Raw genomic sequence first — 19575 nt, forward strand, 5'->3', positions numbered from 1 at the left:
TCTCTTTACCACCTCCTTCAAATTTCTAGTGTCTTACTTCCACCAGTTAAAACCATGCCATTTTTTTAACTTTCCATAAAAGGGTTTTCAGAAAATACTAATTTATGAAAAATTAGGGAGAAAATTGAAATACACGTAGACAGTATAAACTTTCACATTAATTAGCAACAATAATACAGGACTGACCTATCTTTATTGCCAGAATATCTTGTATAACTGGGATGAAAGAACATAATTGAGCTATAAATCTGCAATAAAAACTCTTAAGGAAAGAAAGTATTTTCAGCAGTGAGTCTCTGCTCTGCTCCCTCAAAGCCACATGAAAACACTCACTCCCCAATGAACTGTATTTCTTTAAAAATATTTTGCTTTGTAGATGTACCCCATGGCAATGTTGGCTCCCCATGATCTTTTTTGACAGTAGTTTGCCTATTAGCCTTGAAAAAATATGTCCGTCTTGCCCATTAACCGCAAGATATTCTACCATTTCCACAGAAATTGGTAATTTCACCCTAGTATCAGAATAATATATATATAATATCTGGCTGAGCGCCACCTAATCATTATTACTAATGTTGTGACCTGTCTAATATATATATAGTGGGTATGACAGTAATTACTTCTTTTTTAAATTACTTACTAAATATTTGATTTTTTGTCTGTGTTTATGAATAGTACATTTGTATTTGTCTTTCATCTATTTTTAACAGTCTAGCTGTTCCTTTCAAATTTATTTACAGCACATCTGGTTATCTACAAGTCCGCAGTTTAAGGTTTCAGTTTTCTTAGGGAGTAATGCTAGACAGTGAAGTATCAATAATTAATCACCTCATACTGCTATGCAGCAGTTAGTTGTAGTGCCATATTTGTATATATCACTGAGGAAAGGAAAACCCAGCATCTGCTGTTTGTATAGTACATCACAAAGGTGTATGTGTAAACCAGTGTAAGTGGGCCAGTGTACACTGTTTGGAATCACAGGAATCATCTGCAGCATCACAGTCCATTCAAATTTAAAGCTCTAATGTTCTGACAGATTTCACAGTGTAAAACAAAACAAAAAGGTGCAATGTGCAAGTATTATGCAATCATTGAAAATATTTTATTATTTTTATTATTAATGTTTGAAAATAAACTGAGGTACCTACAGTAATTTTACCTGAAGAAATAGGACAACTACACTGACTCGAGTATAAACCTAGGTCACAAAATGTCACCGTCACTGCTAATATGAAAAACAGTAATCCACAAAAATAGTAATATAATTATTGTAATTAAATACAAATACACAGTGTTTCATTTTAGAAACATTTATTGAAAAGGGGAAAATTTAATATCACATGAGCTCAGTTTGTTAATCTTTATTTCCTTTTTTTACAGGGTAAATTATTTTGTACTTTTGAGTTGATTAATAACTCACTTTCTCCTAAAGTAAAACTAAATTTGTTTAGGTGAGCTTCTGCCATTTTTGCATACTTCCTGATTACAGCCCATACTTAGCCTGTGCAGTTGCAGTGATGACAGGTCAAGGACTTGTAATTGCTGCATCCTAGGGGCCCGCCATCTTCATAGCGGACTTCTGTGGAGATGTTGCAGGAGTTACATTATATCTGGTGTCAAATAAATCTGGTGTTTTTTTTATCATTTTTCTATTTAGATCCACTTTGAATTAACTTTTATATTGTTGATCACCAGCTCCAGTCTGTCATTTCAAAGACAAATGCAGTTTCAGGACATGCCACTAGGTTTCAGCCACGTATAAACCAAGATTCCTTTCTTTTACTTATGGTATTTTCAGGTAAATAAATCTTGGTTAATACTTAATACCAATTAAGTATAATTACACACACATACACACTTAACATTTGTTTTCTTGCCTTACTATATCAAATGTTCCATAAAAGTAAATGATGGCACTGAAATATGGCTCCTGTAATAACTGTAAAGGACCTTTAGGCACCAAATTATAAATATACAGAGATTAAAAATCAAGCTCCACACAAAAAAATTGTTTTTGTTTTTGTTTTTGTAATTTGTATAGCTCAGTCATACACAAACTCTTTACACATACACCTGGTATTACTTACCATTTTCTGCTGCCATAGCTGGCTGCCTCTTCATTCTTTTCAGTTTCTTGGCTTTTGGGCCCTTTGTGACCTTTTGCACCTGATAAACAGTGGGAACACGCTGTTTTCATTTCTAAACTAACCTGGCACAGGTAGTCTCCTATTTTCTTGGGCCCGGAAAGATGACAAATTCTACAACATTGCCTGGCAGAGGAAATTGGGAATGAGAAACTTGTGCTGATTTTGTTCATAGTAAACACCTGCAGTGTATCTTGCGTGGGTCTGTGGGCCAAGCAAAAAAAGACCATAGGTTGGGAAATCAATGTTTAACACTATTTGTCCACCAACTATTCCTTGTAGCAGAGGCAGTATATTAAGTAATGGTAACACCCCTAGCTTGTCAACTTGTAAGTTACTAAATGCTAACAACCCTTTTAAATTCCCTTTTGCTTTGGAAAATAAAGTCAGTAGAAGAAATCTGTATGTCCTCAAAACTGCTAAAATAGTGTCATACAGAAACTTTATAAGCATAAAATAAAATGAATTTGGTGAGGATATAAAGAAAATTAGGACTGTGTGTGGGTGCTGTTAAGTGGAGTATGGAAATTGCAGTAATCAGTATGTGCTGTCAAGGGACTCTGTAAAGGAGAACAAAATGCCTTCAGATATTTGGATAGCCTTATCAGTACTTTAAATGCAAGGTCAGTAAAGCCAATTCCTACTTTCAGGATTAAAAAACTAGAGGTCATTATATGTTTTTTTTTTTTTTTGTTTTGTTTTTTGCAGATAGCTGCCAGTTCAGAAACCTATTCAAGGTCACGCATTGGCTACTGTCAATGAACTGATACATACATAAATATGTCTGTGTATATAAATATATTTATATATATTTGTGTGTTTATGTCTGGAGGAGAAAGCAGGTGGCCTGATAATCAATGCTCAAAATCTATCAAGCAATGCTGAAAATATGTTTTTATCAAAAAGTTTATAGCCAGCCTAAGGTTTCCATAAGATGTTAGACATAGAGGGCAGTGGGTCTTGGACAAACAATATGCACACACTCTGCTCCATAAACATACTACTTTGGTCTACGCTACCAACTTAGCTAGTGGTGGGGAGGAGGTGAACATACAAATGATGACTTGCTCTCCAGGTGGCATGTAGATCTCACTCATCAAAGTTCATATATAAAGCTACGTACACACGTCAGATTTTTATCGCCCGATAATCGGCATCGGCCAATTACTGGGCGAAAATCTGCCGTGTGTACAGTCGTTGTCGTCCATCATCCGAAAGACCGTCCTGCCGGATCCACGGACGATGGACGACAACCGATCGTAATGAAAGGGAAGGGGAGAGCGCGCAGCAGGGTGCCGCTCCATCGCTCTCCCCCTCCCCTCTCCATAGAGCATGAACGGTGCTGTATGTACAGCACCGTTCATGCATCGTGCACTCCCTTGTCGTTGGAAAGGATCGTGAAAGATCCTTTCCAACGACAAAAATTGGAAGTGTGTACGCAGCTTAAACAATGACTATATACCCTCCCACTTCATACTCTCCCCTGGGTTTATGTGGATTTAAACTCATTGGTGGTGGTGAGTTTCTGCCATATTCAGCAAATATGTATAGCATACTTGTTGCTTATGGCACATACTTACCTTGTGCTGTTTCACTGCAACGATGACAGGTCCACAAACTGTCAAATTGCTGCAGGGGTGGGTGTTGCCATCTTCATTACTGCCTATGTCTGCCTATGCCTGGGTGGTTACAGAGTAGTTGGGTCACCATATAGGGGCTGCCCTCTGCCTACAATTTCTTCCCACCTGGCATAAAAAATGCTAGGTTGAACATTGTGTGTGTGTGTGTGTATGTATGTGTGTGTATATGTGTGTATATATATATATATATATATATATATATAGGCTGCCATTGTGATCTGTGTGGTTATCATGTTTATTCAATGGCTTCAATACCCAGAGCAGGTATGAGTAACTTTATTCTTGCTTTTGTTTCTATATATTTGCCCATGACACAATACAGCAGCATTGAAGTAATTAGGAGGAAAGTCAACTAACATTTCCTGTAGGATGCCAGCTCCCACATTTCTCTAAGGACAGCTTTCTGAGGAAAATATTTATTAAAATGGAAACTTTTAAATTATTTTTCAGAGAGGTTTGGCCTGAAATGTGTTTATAGGCATTGGTGGTGTTTTGCAGCTTGAGAAAGTGATTTCATTTTGTGTTCATAAATCTTTACCCAGCACATTAGCATCAGCCTACACGTAGATGACCTCTGTGCACCATCTAAGTTTCCCAAAAGTAGTTTATATCAAACTCTGGTTAGTCACATTTCCAATGATGTTGTCAGTGAGTTGGACGCTTTAATTGGATCCTGCTGGATGCCAGCCTGTGACTTGGGACTTTTTCTCTTCTGAAGGCTGTATTTTAAGCTTTTGACTTCTAGAGATTCGCATTTATGCTTCCAGGATGTTTCGAGTATGATGAATACCATCTCTCTGCCACCTGTAGAATGTTTTCAAATAACACTTTCCTCACTGTAAATTAAAGTGTCTGTCGATGTGGCCAGCCAGAATACTAAACATTTTATTTAGAGTGGCAAAGTTTTTTTTAACTTCAAAGAAACCTGTTTTTCTGTCCTTTGCATGCAATTAATGCATATCAATAAAATTACTAAATTAATAAACATTCATTTATCCAACATTGGGACTGTTAATGTGATTTTAGTAGTTTCTAGTTAGTGCACTTATATGGTCAGTATCTCAATATCTACACAAGAAAACAGTTTTGTTAAAATCCTGGTCATGTACATAGAGCATATGGCCAAAATATGGCATATGTGGTGTTGATTGGCTCATAACATGCACTCCCTAGTATGTCTTGTCATACTCAAGTGCTTGTCAATTTATTTTAAAGGAAAGTGGAATTCAAATAAATGTGGTAAGAGCATTTTAGATTATACCAGCTCTACAGTTTCTCATTTTAATGAATCCTCTATCTGATAATGATTTGATCAGACCCTCAAAAAACTAATTTTAGGCATGGGTTGTCAAACTGCATGGAATAGCATTTTTCTTGCGCGGTCAGGAAAGACAAGCCATTTCACGAGCAACAAGATTGCAGATCTTCAGGCCACAAAAGCAGCCAAAAGCAGTGAACCTGGCAAAGCCATGTGTATCTGCATAGAAAAAAAGGGGGTCCCAAATGCTTTTATTCACTTGAATGGGAGAGGTTAAGCCTTTGTCAGATTGCTGTGACTCAATAGCCCTTAGGTTTCTTCTGTGATACATAGTATGTGGGCAAAGAACTTACCTTATGCTGTGAAACGTGGGGCTATATTATTATGCCTAATATTCAGGAATTATTAAGAAAGCGATGCACAAAAAATACATGGTTCACTAGTTTAATGAGATTGTCTGTTAGTAGTAAATCCTATTCACAGTGATATTACTGTTTATTACGGCAGAGTTGTTTTGTGGTCAAGTTTATTCCAATATTCTTGTAACTTTTAATTCAGAAAATAAGGTTTCACTAAACAATCAACCGGAGGTGACTGTTATAATTTTCTGTGAGGGAGGACGCAGAAGAGTAGTTCCTGCTCATCCTCCCTCCTCCGTGTAACTGAACAGTGCTGTGTGGACACTCTTAGTATATGTAAACTATAGCAAAGGTTTCTAGCGCCAACCTACTTTTCTCAGTTCTGTTGTACAGAGGATTGATTACAAGGGGTAATATCTGATGATTTGAATACTGTTTTTGTGCATCTCACTGAAGTCTGGCTTTAAGAAGAAATTGTCTCTGCAAAATATGGAACTGCCTCACAGTATATTTGTTAGACCCATTGTTTCTACATGGCTTAATTCATCATTGAACTATACAAATAACAAATACTGAGAAAACATAGTTTTAGGAGTATAAACCAATTTATTATATATGGGGAAACAGTTGTGGTATGATAAAATATAACCAGTTCATGTTTTTTACAGGTAAATGTATTACTTTCTTGTTTGATATTTGCTTCTTGTTCATTAAGAATTAAGAAAAATGTCTGTTTTCACCATGGTTAGCTTCCAGAAAGTCATTTGCCACACAAAACCAATTAGTAGTACTTCAGGAAAGCAAAGGAATGAAGTATGTTTTATCCACTTTAAACACTTGCTTATCATCAATGAAAAACATATCTGTATACCACTAGTGTAGTCAGGAGTCTGCTGTCTTTTATTAAGTTACAACTTTGATCTCATACAAAGTATTTAGTTAATAATGATGGATATATGGATAATAAACATGTCTTTTGGAACAATATTCCTGTTCAGTAAAAAAAAATATGTTTTACTGTGGCCCTTCTGTTTTTACTATGTCACAGATTCAGAGATTTCCATCATTCTGTCTACCAGTTAACTAGAGTAGATAGACCTGTATTTAAAATATAAAGTTTTACTGTCCAACCAGAATTCGTTGTCACAGTTTAATGCAACAAAGCCAATTGTAGTACAAATATACATGTAGTGTAATATTTATGACTAGATGCAGCAGAATTCTCCTGCAGATGTGGCAGTGCCAAAGGAACTCATCAGGAGTCCAGCAGGTAACCCCACTCATTATTGCAGCTGATGCTGTCATCAGGGGTGGGGTCTGGGGGCATGGCTGGGGACATGACATAGGGGCATGGGGTGTGACATGAATGAAACAGTGAGTCTGTGCAAAGGAAAAGCTGCAGAATACCTTAGTTTGATATATTTATTTCTTTACTTAAAGTGTTCTTGTGCCATACGCAGTCTACTATAGCTTTAGCAAAACGTTTAGTCTTTATCTGTATCCCTGTATCTGTACCTCTTACTTTGACCACTTGATTTTTCTTTCATTATTTCACATTACAGAGAATACAGTAATATGATTCAGACCACTCCTTTGCTGCAGCAGAATAAAGGGTGATGTGCTATGGTTATAGTGTAAGGCAGTAGAAGTCATAAACATATATGTAAGAAGACAGTTACACCATTGGTCACCAGACAATTGATTGCTGATAGATAAACACTTTAAGCTCTCATTCAGACATGCTACACAGTTCCATAGTTAATTATACCTTTTTTATCCCAATTTAGTCTAGTTTTTGTCTCCTTGGTTTTATGAGTTTGTTTATTAATGTGTATAGTTGTGTATTACTTAAATTTGATGGGGAGATAAAGTTTTCAAATGCTTCCATGTGCACTGCATTAAATGACAGCTGACCCTATTGTTGGTTGCTGCCCAGGAGAATGTTTTATCACATGTGACTGATTCTGCACCTAGAGCCTCACTGTATATGTTATGCTCCAATGGTTTGCTCAGTGGAATGGAAGACAGATGTTTTTACACCAAAAATACTTTACATTTTTAAGATTAATTACAAAAAAATACATAAATCCCGTCATAGTAAAAATGAAGCACTTGTCCTTAAGCAATTTGCTGAGTAAATTGTTTGTCCTAAGGTAAAATACTAAGTTTGTGAGGTTTCTCATGGGGAATAAAACATATTAAGGATGGAGCTGTAAAAGTTTGGAAAAAAAAGTCTTGCTTTTCAGCACAGACTGAACGTGTGAGTTATTTGAATATAGTTTTTTTTACAAGCTGTAATGTGAATATTGCATGTGATATACTAAATGACCTCAAATGTATATCACTGAAGTAATGTAAAAACAGTGATAGTAACATAGCATTTTAAAGTGTATGTATAGCCATTTTTTTCTTTCAGTTTTGGATAGGGTTGGAAAGGTATAAATAATTAATTAATATGAGGTATTATTAATTAATATAATTTAATTAATAATTAATAAAAAATGCCAGTTTACACTTTACGATTCTGGGGTGAAGATTTTGAAAATCCTGTCGCTCTCTTTATCATTGACAAAGACTGTCAGTACAAACAATTGGCCAGAGCTCCCCAGTGGTTACATATACACCAAAAAATACCCGACGGTTTTGATGATTATCCTTTCTCACTTTATGCATAACAGAAAGGAATGTTTTGCCTAAACATACAGTTTACCATGTGTACATGAATGTGGATCTATCCACATATAAACGTAAATACCTATTCTTACCTGGAAAAGAAAACAGAAAAATTGTATTGACTTGAGAATAAACCTAAGGCACAAAAAGTGGCAATCACTGCTAATATTAAAAACAGTTCAACTGTAATGTCAATGGAATAATATGAATAAATACAACCAAACTGCCTTATTTTTAAAACATTTAATTAAAGAAGGAAAAAAAAATCACAAAGGGCAGTGTACATTTTCTGCCTGCCTTTATTTTTAGTAACCAGATGTTCCTATAATATTCATCTTCTGCTAATTTGGTACATTTGGCTCCTGTAGTAACCCTCCTCACTATTGACACTCAGGTGACCATAAAACAGCCAAAAATATCTACAGTTCAACAGAAGAGGTATCCAAAAAAGATATGGTATCACAATTAAATGTAAATGTTTAAGCCTTAAAACTTCACTTACAGTCAACTAGCTACCACTGCCATGTGGTAAATATAACCCTGGCTTCAGGTGTGTTTTTTGTGGCGGTAGATACATAACTAGTCTTTGTTTCAATCCATACAAAAACATATGAAGCATGTTTTAACAGAAGCTCTCCCCAAGGTAGATGTCTTTTTACCTTCTACCTGTTGCAGCCTGACAAAAAATGATGTATGTGTCTTGTGCTGAATTTAGTGAAGTACATTGTAACTGTGGCCAGGATATCTTGCACCTGCCTTTAACAAAGCCAGGTAGAATCTGTATAGCATACAGTGATATATGTTTGTGTCAGACTTGGGGCCTGCAGTAGGATCATCACTATTGCTTAGGAATCTCTTTTTTTTAAATAAAATATAGTTGACAGATGTGCTGTAAAATTGTACCGACCGTTGCAATACCTGGCTGTGTGTGAAGGGTATGGAATGATTTTTTTTACAGCCCATAGTGTTTTCACGCATTGAGTTGTTAGAAATGAATTGCACTCTGTCTGTCTTATTTGAACTGGGTTAACAACGACAGAATGATATTGTGTGTTGCAAAAATAATCTCCTGAAACTAAACCTAGCTAAAAAATTGATGAGTTTTATTATATTCACTAGAGGACCTAAAACAAACTTCTGGTTTATCTATGCAGAGCAATGAAACAAATTAGTTTTAAAGCTTGGTCCCCTAGCAGCCTATATTCACTTTCATTTAATTTCATTCATTGACTTTCATGCTGCTCCCCCACTTCCCTGCTAATACTCTTGATATTCTGGGTATGGAAAGGTATATGACTAACTTCTAGCCCCCAAGCCGGAGCTCGGCCATTGACCAAGCACCAAGTGGAAATCCAATGTACTAAGGGCTGGTGTTCCCCAATCCAAACAGCTAAACAGCACGAGTGTAGAGAAAGGACGATAGTTAATGCTGAAGGTAAACAAAAAATTAAACGTTGCTTTCTCTTTATCTGTAAAGTAAACTTTATTAACCCAATACTCTCATTATTGCCCCAAAAATGAAGCACAGTTTGGATGTTGTGACAATGGAAAGTGTTGCAAAGCATTCCAGTGAGTGCTTTATAGCTGTTCATCTACTCCTCAATATACATTACCATCTGAGACAAAAAACACATACACAGACTTCCTGCTCCATCACGTATGATCACACAATTGTGTTGAATGCACATTCCTTACATTCATTAACACAAAGGATTAGGGTTTTCCTGCCCACCTGGTAGTTTTATGTAACACAGCTAATGGGAATATTTGTGTGGTCCTTCAGTCTGTGTTCTTTACTTGTCAAATGACTTACATCTGAGCCTAACGTCCTGTTTAAATAATATTTAGGATTTGTGAAGACCAATACAGGTGGTTTCACTAATAGGAACACAACACATAATATGTAAAATAAAGACTTTAATTGTACTTAATAAATTCAAAGGTTTGAATAAAAAAGTGTTTAAAATAACAGGTAGGAATTTAAATTTAATTTTTTTATAGTAGAAAATTATATTTAATTGAAAGGTATTTTAACTCACTGCATGACCTATTTATAAGACTAAAAATGTAATTTATATGTAAGAGAAAAAAATGAAGATATATGAGCTGACTTGTTTTCTATGATTCATGTTATGAGGCTTTCATCCTGGTTCTTGCTTCACTATTAAGTCTTACTGAGTGAGAATGTACATGTGTCTATAAGGTCAAACTATTATTTACCGGTTTGTGGGTGACTTATATTTTATAAGTGATCAGGTAAAAAAAAAGATGGGAGCCAAGCTTCCATTGCCATATTGGTAACTTTAAGCAAGACCACGATTTTCAAATTTGAGCTTTGATTGTTTATTTTTTTATAATGTTTCAAAATAACAATTAAGTGTCTGGTTGTTATGGGATATAGCACTCCTATATATTACTCCTTTTTCTAATAAATCAAACTTTGAGCTATGCAAAAGATTTCTGCATGAAATTTCAGCCTAGCCTTTTTTAAGACTAACGTGATAATGTTTTATCTGCCAGCAAGGGGAAAAAATCCTGTAATATCAAGCTGGTGTGACTAAGTAAGATGCATTTATGCATCTTAATGATGCAGAGACATGAATGTACACGGGCCATTACCATACCATTGCGTGGTGTCTGTATTGTGTCGTATTTCTGTGTTATCGGCAGCCTGTGGCACAATGGTAATTTTGTCAGCAATCCCTAGATCCAAGCAAATGATAAAATTAAGCTTGTCCTGGCAGCTGAAAGCACATTATAGGGCAAAATAAACATACAAAGCCTGAGTAATGAAACTTTTCCTAGAATATTGTCAAATATTTATTCAGTACTGATTGTCTGTACATCTAATCTAGATTCTACACTTGTGTGCCTTTCATATTACTGTTGTATAGACTTTTATTCCACACACTGGGGACTAAAAGTTTGACAAATGATAGTAGATTGTCTTTTTGGCTAATAGCCTAATAGTTTGAAAGTAAATCTCATAAATGCACAATTTATTCATATGGATATCTTTAAATAGGAAAGATGTAATTCCTTATTCACAAAAAGGCAATATGTCTCATTTATATAAAGAGAAGATATGTTGCCGAGTGACTTAACAAAGTGGAAGCTTTGCTTTTTTGCTGATTTATAACTAAGTCGTTTTAATGGGCTGCAGTGCTTTGATTTATTTTTTTTTGTTTTTTTGTTTTTTTTTGCAAGAGAAGCTCCTATATGTAATAATGATATATATATTAATCCTAAACTAGGGTTAGGTTTAGTTTACTGTTCCCTAGAGGTAAAATGCAGCATTTTAAAGCCCATGTTCCATTCTTTCCAGTGTACCAATACACACTAGAGTGTTTTTGAGCTGCATGGAGGACACAGCCCACAGTGCTTGGACACCAATAAATGCCCATAAATGCTTTGAAAATGTCCACAAACAATGCTTGAAAAGACCCACAAATGCTTAAAAATTTTGCAATGCTCCGAAACGAATGGGGAATTTATTTAATGTTTCTGGCTGTGAATGTAAATTTACAATTATTTATGGGCTTATTTTTCCTATTCTACTTCTTCTTTACTTATTGGCCTGGCTCAAAATGCCATTATAAATGCTCCAAAAAGTATATATAGGCTCCATGGGTGTTTTAGGCGGTTTAAAATATTGTCCAGTATTGCTTGGTCAGAACAATTATCCCAGGTAAAAACATATGTTAGTTCATACATGCTTTACCCTCTATGGCAGTGTTTCTCAACATTTTTAACACTGGGGAACCCCTTGAACTAAATTTTTGGTCTTCAGGGAGTGTCTGCCTTGATTACTATATCCACAATGCCCAGTGGTCAGTGGAAAGAATGCCACCCTTACAGATAGCCACAAAGATCATTGGGGTTACCTAAACTGACCCAAGCCACAGATTGATAATTGCTAAAAGAACTCTTAGCAACCTCTGGAGGAATCCTGGTCAAGAAACCTTGCTCAATGGTAAGTTCAGGAATTGTCAATCAGGGATCTACAGTATTGCAATAATTGTTTTGATATTGTTTTAATCATAAATATTAGAGAATGTATAAATTGTAAATTCACTCTACAGCTTTATGTTCACAGTGGTTCTGTTCTTTCTGTATCATGATTTATTTACACATGTTTTGGTATATGGAAGTTCACCATTTTAGCCTTAAATCCCAATTCAGTCTGTGCTTTCATTCTAGTAATCAGCCTAAAATGTAAATAGGTAACAATGACCTAATCTATAAGCGATTTGTCCCTTAGTTTTATACTACGGTAGCATCTTGTTGCTTTAAACCAAAACCAGGCTTTTTTTTGCTGGGATTTAGATACTTTCTTCTTTGATTTAAGTCAGAGAAAAGAATTTTACTAGAAGAAATATATTTGGTAGAACAACTTACACATTCAGACTTTCAGCTGGCAAAAAGATCTCCAGGGAGCAATGTTTATATCTATATATATTGATATATTCTAACAGGCCCTAAGGGGCACAAAAATTCAAACATGCAGCATGTCAGTTTTGCATTCCTTTTGGGCACATCTATGAAAATAAATGAAACCTGTCATGTCTTGCGCCTCTATAAATTTGAATCTCTGCTTTAGCCAGTTGTTCAGTAGATTACTGTATCATTATTTCATTAGTTAGGTTTGCTGATCTGATATTTTCATGACTTTGGCAAATATTTGCAGGTACAAAACATTTCATACTACAAATTCTTATTGCTGCATGGATAAATCAGGAGTTTTTTTAGGAAAACTGTCTTACACATAAACTCCCATCATAGATTTGGTTTGTGTTAAGGTGCGCCACATCAAATTAACTTGCTGCTTAGAATCCTATATTTAATCTCTCTTGAGTAAGTGGTGATATCTCTTGTATATGTAATGTACTCTATGCAATACTTTAGGTCAAGACCTCCCTGACCTCCAAATACCATATGTCATAGTCATACAAATGCACTTTGCATTTTTTATTCTGCTGTATGTTGTACATGATAGACCTACTGCTATAGGATGCTGTGATTCTGCTATGAGATTCCAGGATCCCTGGAATTTCAGGATTCAAATTCTGAAGGCAAGGGAGGTGATGAGCTGGAGCCATAGGTAGTTTATGGTGATTTATTATCTTTTAATTCACTGGTATTTGTAGGCTCAGAGCTCTTACTTATGTCCTACCCTAGAGTCGTCCTCAAACTAACTTTGTAACCCAAAAAACATCACCCATTCCATTGAGCCTACATTTACACCATTTACTTAAAATTCAGTAGAATTCATTAGAATAGGAGGTAAAACCAGTAATAAATAAGTTTAAAAAACAAAGATTTGTAAAGATTTTTCCAACTATTTAAAAGTTCAAGATATTATTTTCTGTCTGTTACTGAACCCTGATTAATGGAATCAAACATAGTTTTAGCAATGTAAATTGCACTAGGACCTTCTTCCTTCTCAGCTTTTACAGTGCCTATGGGGTACAAATCTTCATCAATACAAAGCTTTAAGAGGAGCCCCAAGCAGTTACTATGTGTCATTCAGTCGGTAAACAATCCTTGAAGGACTATTCTTTAATAAAGAAATTAACTAAATTCTTACAAAGAGAAGTTGCGTGTGTGGCCTTTAAAGTAGGCAAACAGTGACATGATCAGACTTTATATTACAGTTTGTACCACTTGGATGATTGTTGCCTTCCAGTTTTACAGTGCATTCCAGCTCTTATCCAGTAGGATACATGATACCTGCTTTTGTGTGGTGTTTTCCCAGCAAGTCTGAAAGAGGTCAAATGAATCCTCTTCTTTCATTCAAAGAGCACAGTATATTCCACAGTAATCACAAGTAAAGAAGACACTGTCTATATGTCATTCTCACAAAAATTGGCAGCTAATTTCCATGTGTGTTAAAAGAATACATGCTCTCTGGGCACAGAAGATTAGGCCACGTGCTGTTTGTGGCCTGCATCCAGGATTTTCTGGAAAAATCAAAGACGATAAAAAAAGAAATAAAACTGGGAAACACATTAAGCAAGGCTTCAAGGAAGTGCTTCTTGCAGAGAGAAAGACACAGATAATTCACACCATTAACACTGATTGCTTATGTGTCAAAACAACCGCCAAGGGCAACCATTTTGAAGTGTGTAATGTTTGTAAAAATCTAGCAGCATCATTCAGTGTAAAGAACCTTATTATTCTGCTGATGTTTGAGACTTTTAGGAACATCATTATATGCTAAAGGTTTTTTTTACATCTACATTTAAAATAGAAATAACAAAAAAACTTGTTTGTTTAGTAGTGCAGAGTAATAAATATGTAAAATGTGTTCCACCCAAAATAAAATAATGAGGTCAGAGTCAGTCCAAGCAAAACTTTTTAAACTAATGATGATGATCAGATTTCTTGTAAATCTTAGGAGATCTCTGACCTTGAATTCCTGGGTTTGGACCATCAGCTTTACCAGTTGCATCATGAAGGGTTCTCATTCCTGTTTTAGATTTATTTATAATAAATTATTTAAATAGAAGGATCTGGAGCATCCAAATGTACACCAAAAGCTCTCAAGTCAACTGGAATAGAAGTTGGAATTAAAGAATGAACATTCTTGTTAGTGTTGAAATATGTAGGATATATTGGTCCTTATTTGTGAAAGCTGCCAAAGGCTGGAGAGGATACACTTTCATCAGTGAAGCTGAGTGATCCAGTAAACTTGGAATGGATTTCCTAAAAATCATTAGCTATTTGTTAGCAAATGTTTTCAATACTAAACCAGATTCATTCTAGGATTGCTGGATCACCCAGCTTTACTCATGAAAGTGTATCCTCTCCAGCTTTGGAGAGCTTTACTAAATCAGGCCCAATATATGAAAAGCCAGGGATTGACTGAACAGATCGCTTTTTGGTGCTTTATTGTAGACAGAATGTGTTTGATTACACAGATGGTAAACAGGAGCAGTAGCTGTTATATCTGAGCACACTGACTCCATTGTGCTTGGTATAGGTACACTCCATCTTACCAAATGTAGAAACCAGTCAGGTTTCAGAGTTATTTATCTAAAAGGGAGAAAAATGGTTCGGCTGATTGTCATGGATTTGTAGAACTTGAATGTTCTCCCATTTTTAATTTTAATAGATTGAATTAAATACTGTTATTTTGATATTTTCTGTCACCTTTTTAGGTTAATTTACGAAGGAATTTTCTTTTAGATAGAAGAAACCATTAATGTGTAGAAAACAACATCTAGTATAAAATGTGCCCTGCAGTGTCTGTGGAAACTCAGTAAAGCATGGGCTGGCAGCTTTCAAGTAGTTGTGTACAGGTAGTCCTGGGTTAGATACGAGATAGGGACTGTAGGTTTGTTCTTAAGTTGAATTTGTATGTAAGTCGGAATAGGTACATTATTTTAATAAATGCAATTAGGACAGATGATTGTCTCAACATATTATTAGGCAGCATGATGTCAGTTACAGTATAAAATCCTCACTGTGAGTTAATCACAAGCAAAGCAAAAAAAAAAAAAAACTTTATGGAGCCTAGACATTCATTTATTTCTGGAGCAAGCTGTGCTTTGATATGCAAAAAGAAACAACTGCAGAGTTTGTCTTGGTCATTAAAGAGTTACAAAATGTTACAGATCAGCTGAGCTCCTAAGGTCACCCACAACCTCAGCTGTGTTTAGCAAAAGATTTCTTCTGCAAGTCATGCAAACTGCCCCCCTCACCCCCATCAAGCCTCTGTCCTGCACAGGACTGAGCAGGAAAGCCCCGTTTGCATCTAGGAGTCTTTTCTATGTTGGATGTCCTTAACTTGGGGACCAACTGTATTTTATTTTTTTACACAGCTGTAAAAAAATCATTGATAAAATATTATACTTATCAAAATATAGATTACATTTTTAATTAGACCCAATATAATGACAGTATTAAATTATTATCACTTATCAATTAATATAAAGGCTTTGATACCTGAAGTGAATAATTGTCTCAAAAAAGTATTATTTTCTACTAAACTCAAGCCTCAAGTACCCAAGTAAAAAAAGTGATCTATGTGCTCCTTCTAATCAGAGTCTCTTGTGCCTACTCAGATAAGTAAAAATGTGAAAGCTGTTCTTATTTAATATGCCAACTATCAGATCATTCAAACTGCTGTTATTAGTCTGCATATGAAGCTGAATGAACTTTAATTAGCAACAGGGAAAATAATTACCCATATACAGAACTATTGGCTTTTGCTAAATAAATTAAGAAAATTAAATTGTCAGCGCAGACAAGTAATAACAGACATTTTGTTCATTAGCTGCCAAGTTAACTAAATAGTTGTCACTCAAATATGTTTGTACCATATGTTTAACGCACCCTTTGTCCAGCTCACATTTACATTGGGTCTGATTTATTAACCCTTTCCAAGTCTGGAGAAGATAGACTATCATGGGTGAGCCAGGGTGATCCAGCAAACCTGGAATATATCAGGTCCATGAATAAAAAGATTTGTAATGTTTTATCAAATTATTTTTAAGAAATCCATTCCACATTTGCTTTCCCATGACAGTCTATTTTATCCAGTCTTAGGGAGCTTTATTAAATCAGGCCTATTGTCCTTAGTATATTTGTCCTCTGCAGCAGGTGCAAGTTCATCCATGACAACAATAAGAAGGAACAATTGTTAGACTTGCTGAAAGTTTTTCCTTTTGTTTTATGACTGATTGCCATAGCTTTTTTGTCCACTAGGCATATACATTACAATTTACAATATCTGCAGTTTTAAATAACAAGCAATGGCAAGTATTTGCAAGTATTAATGTCCTTTGCATGTGGCTGGGTACTCACAGTGAGTATAGCTTCATTGGCCTATGTTGACAATTAAAAGGACATTTCCTACTCTTTTTGAAGCTCAACCCAAAAAAATGAGATGAAGGTATCATCCTAATAGCCCTTGGCCACCAACTTTTTTTTTTTTAAGTTATTCACAAGGGGAAGGGGGTTGGTCATGGAGACCTGTGGGAACATGTAACATGCCTAATTTAGAGTTATAGATAGAAAAAAGATGTTTTTGAAGCTGGTGGGGGATTAATCTGCAATGGACTTTAGTTATTAGCATCCCAATACTACAATCAACAACAGGTTTATAGTGATCTTTCTTTAAATGTCACATTTGTAAAAAATACTTCAGATGCTTTTCATTTCACTAAAAAACTAGACAGGTGGCTTTAAAAACAGAGTTTCTTAAATATTTTAGCTTTGATCCAGGCAGTTTTCACACAGATTTCGAGCCCTCCCATCTCTGAGCAATTTTGGTGACATGTTACAATGTTTAGAGGCTTTGCAAACCTTAGTGCATTTCGCTGCTAGGGAAACTAGTTTAATTTTTACTAAAATGTCACTATTTTCAAAAATATGAAAGTTGTGTAATTGTTCAGGGCCAGTGACTTTGTGACAGTATTGGAGCTGTATGTCAGTACTTAGACAACTAGCATTTCCAGAGATCTCCATTTGCAGCCAACATTTGTTTTTAAGGTTTCCATTAAATAGACGGCAAAAAAACAGTGTTGGGTGCTGCATAGTGATGATGGGTTTCTGTACACTGTAAAAGCCGTTTCCATATCAAGAGCAGCTGTCTGGGTATATAAGGCTTTTTATATAATCTGGATGTCACTCACTAATTTATCTTCTATTTCAACAGACTCTACTTTCTAGTGCTGGCTAGTGGAATGCTATTGACCCTCTGCTATCTGCCAAAATGGGCTGAACAATAGATAGAAGAGCAGGCAGCTGTGCTAAGCCTCAGATCTTTGTGTTATGTATGTCTTGTGAGCATTATTTCCAAACCTTTCACATCAAAGCTACATGAGCAAGTGTGCAGCCCTCTGCAACTAGATAAAAGAAAATGAGGATTACTCTGCTTTATGCAGAAATAGAATCCCTTTTTTAGTGGGGAATATGTGATGTCAACAATATTCTTTCATTTAAAGCACGTAACGAAATAATACGCTATTTTGCACAAACTATTTAGCACCTTCACATGGTAGAAAAAGTCTACTGGGGAACAAAAATTGAACAAAATTTTTGTTGACCTAAATTTTAAGCGTATTTACACTAAAATAGGTATGCTGATTCGGAAAGTTTTCTTTCGGAAATAGTTTTCTTCTATCATGACAGGTTTTTTCTCTACCGCTTATATTAATGCGATTACTGTAGCGTGGATTTGTATAGGCTATTCATTTACACGCAAGACAGTGTGTTCAGAGGTTGTGCGTTCTACGTAGTGAGTGAGTTATTTTTTCTCTGTTTCTCATGGTGCCTAAACAACCCTGATTCATTTTGGTATATCTGTGGCAGTTTCACCATTCCCAGTTAAAGGGTGAAGATCAGCACATTTGTAGAGCAAGCCTATTTGGCATATTTCACAGTTCAACTTGGTGATCAAGATAAGTCTTGGGCCTCTCATAAGGTGTGCAAACACTGTCGAGAGTTTATGGATGTGGACAAAGGGAACACGTGATAAGATGCCATTGGGTTTACCTATGGTTTGGCGAGAACCAGTAGATCATTTCAGTGACTGTTACCTTTGTAAAGTGAAAACCTCAGGATATAACAAGAAAAATAAATTTAACAGAGTATCCTAGTCTACCATTGGCTATAGCTCCAGTGGCTCATTCAGATGAAATCCCAGTGCTGGTTTTCGTTACACTATCCTCTCTTGAAGAAGATGATTATGGTGATGAACTAGGTGACAACAATGATAAAGAGTTTGAAATTGAAGAGGACTTGTAAGGGATTTGATTAGCATGAGTTGAGTAATTTGGCACGTGATTGGGACTATCAAAGAAGGCTTCAGAACTCCTAGCATCAAGACTGCATGAGAAAAACTTACTTGAAAAAGGAAGGAAGGTATCGTACTTTCGGACCAGAGAAGTTGCATTTCTGCAGTATTTTAGAACTGACAGTGGCTTGGTTTATTGCCATAACATACCTGGTTTAATGGAGGAATTGGAAATTCCAATCTATAACTATAAATCTATAACTGAATGGCGACTATTGATAGCTCAAGGCGGAGCTTAAAGTGTGTCCTCCTTCACAATAGCAAATATATTTGTGTCAGTCCCAATTGGCCATTCAGTTTCTCTTTGTGAAGGATATGCAGGCATAAAGAGAGTAATGAAGTTGTTGCAATATCACCAACAAAATTGGGTCATCTGTGCTGACCTTAAAATGGTATGCTTCCTTCTTGGTCAGCAATGCGGATACACCAAGTATCCCTGTTATCTGTGCATGCAGGGTAGATGGGATGTACATATGATGGCTGACTATTGTTGGAGCATCCGGCAGGATTGTCCTAACACTAAACACTCTAGGAAAAGCTATAAGCGTAAATTTTTACCCTACAGGCTTACCCGATTAATTTTCAAATGTGATAGAAAAACAATAAATCCTTTGTTTGAACAAAAGAAATTTAAATAAACAGTATATTCAAGTTATAATTTCATTATTTTTTCATTGTATGTAAAATTTGTAAGTTTTTT

General features: G+C 35.6%; 1 protein-coding gene across 2 annotated transcripts in view; it reads left to right on the forward strand.

The window, feature by feature from the left end:
- FRAS1 (Fraser extracellular matrix complex subunit 1) overlaps window positions 1-19575 on the forward strand; it is a 251450-nt gene that overhangs the window by 52759 nt on the left and 179116 nt on the right. The window lies entirely within an intron of this gene.

This window comes from Pyxicephalus adspersus, chromosome 3 (assembly GCF_032062135.1).
Source record: "Pyxicephalus adspersus chromosome 3, UCB_Pads_2.0, whole genome shotgun sequence".
NCBI lineage: Eukaryota > Metazoa > Chordata > Amphibia > Anura > Pyxicephalidae > Pyxicephalus > Pyxicephalus adspersus.